Below are 2398 nucleotides of genomic sequence, written 5' to 3'. Positions count from 1 at the left end.
GAGAGTAGGATTCTGCCCCTGGGCGGATGAGATTTGAATCCTATCTGGTATCCCTGAAATACAAACTCCAGAACCCAAGGATCCTGAACATCCTGAAACCATGTGTCTGAGAAAAGCGGCAATCTGCCCCCTACTTGATCTGAGACCGGATCGAGGCCACCCCTTCATGCCGAATTGTTCTCGGCAGGCTTCTTAGTCTGTTTGGACTGGGAGGATAGGAGAAGTGGGAGGGATATTTAAGCCTTTGGCTGGGGTGTCTTTGTCTCCACCTGGTGGCCAGATGTTGTATTTCCGTACAGTAAGGAATTAAGTCATGGACACTCCCTGCCTTATGGAAGGAAATTAATTTATCAGGTAAGCATAAAACATAATTTATGTAAGAACTTACCTGATAAATTCATTTCTTTCATATTGGCAAGAGTCCATGAGCTAGTGACATATGGGTTATACAATCCTACCAGGAGGGGCAAAGTTTCCCAAACCTCAAAATGCCTATAAATACACCCCTCACCACACCCACAATTCAGTTTAACGAATAGCCAAGCAGTGGGGTGATAAAGAAAGGAGTAGAAAGCATCAACAAAGGAAATTTGGAAATAATTGTGCTTTATACAAAAAATCATAACCACCATAAAAAGGGTGGGCCTCATGGACTCTTGCCAATATGAAAGAAATGAATTTATCAGGTAAGTTCTTACATAAATTATGTTTTCTTTCATGTAATTGGCAAGAGTCCATGAGCTAGTGACATATGGGATATCAATACCCAAGATGTGGAGTCTTCCACTCAAGAGTCACTAGAGAGGGAGGGAATAAAAATAAAAACAGCCATATTTCGCTGAAAAAAATAATCCACAACCCAAAAAAAAGTTTTTGAAAAGAAAAAAACTTAAATCAAAAAGCAGAAGAAGCAAACTGAAACAGCTGCCTGAAGAACTTTTCTACCAAAAACTGCTTCTGAAGAAGCAAATACATTGAAATGGTAGAATTTAGTAAATGTATGCAAAGAGGACCAAGTCGCCGCTTTGCAAATCTGATCAACTGAAGTTTCATTCTTAAAAGCCCACGAAGTGGAGACTGATCTAGTAGAATGAGCTGCAATTCTCTGAGGCGGGGCCTGACCCGACTCCAAATAAGCTTGATGAATCAAAAGTTTCAACCAAGAAGCCAAGGAAATAGCAGAAGCCTTCTGACCTTTCCTAGGACCAGAAAATAAAACAAATAGACTGGAAGTCTTTCTGAAATCTTTAGTAGCTTCCACATAATATTTCAAAGCTCTTACCACATCCAAAGAATGTAAGGATCTCTCCAAAGTATTCTTAGGATTGGGACATAAGGAAGGGACAACAATTTCTCTACTAATGTTGTTAGAATTCACAACCTTAGGTACAAATTTAAAAGAAGTCCGCAAAACTGCCTTTATCCTGATGAAAAATCAGAAAAGGAGACTCACAAGAAAGAGCAGATAGCTCAGAAACTCTTCTAGCAGAAGAGATAGCCAAAAGGAACAACACTTTCCAAGAAAGTAGTTTAATTTCCAAAGAATGCATAGGCTCAAATGGAGAAGCCTGTAAAGCCTTCAGAACCAAATTAAGATTTCAAGGAGGAGAAATTGATTTAATGACAGGCTTAATACGAACTAAAGCCTGTACAAAACAGTGAATATCAGGAAGTATAGCAATCTTTCTGTGAAATAAAACAGAAAGAGCGGAGATTTGTCCTTTCAAGGAACTTGCAGACAAACCCTTATCCAAACCATCCTGAAGGAACTGTAAAATTCTAGGAATTCTAAAAGAATGCCAGGAGAATTTATGAGAAGAACACCATGAAATGTAAGTCTTCCAAACTCTATAATAAATCTTTCTAGAGACAGATTTACGAGCTTGTAACATAGTATTAATCACTGAGTCAGAGAAACCTCTATGACTTAGAACTAAGCGTTCAATTTCCATACCTTCAAATTTAATGATTTGAGATCCTGATGGAAAAACGGACCTTGAGATAGTAGGTCCGGCCGTAACGGAAGTGGCCAAGGCGGGCAACTGGACATCCAAACCAGATCCGCATACCAAAACCTGTGTGGACATGCTGGAGCCACCAGCAACACAAAAGACTGTTCCATGATGATTTTGGAGATTACTTTTGGAAGGAGAACTAGAGGCGGGAAGATGTAAACAGGATGATAACACCAAGGAAGTGTCAGCGCATCCACTGCTTCCGCCTGAACATCCCTGGACCTGGACAAGTATCTGGGAAGTTTCTTGTTTAGATGAGAGGCCATGAGATCTATCTCTGGAAGACCCCACATCTGAACAATCTGAGAAAACACATTTGGATGGAGAGACCACTCCCCTGGATGTAAAGTCTGGCGGCTGAGATAATCTGCCTCCCAATTGTC

The sequence above is a fragment of the Bombina bombina genome, chromosome 2 (genome assembly GCF_027579735.1).
Source record: "Bombina bombina isolate aBomBom1 chromosome 2, aBomBom1.pri, whole genome shotgun sequence".
Lineage (NCBI taxonomy): Eukaryota > Metazoa > Chordata > Amphibia > Anura > Bombinatoridae > Bombina > Bombina bombina.
This window is presented reverse-complemented; position numbering follows the sequence as displayed.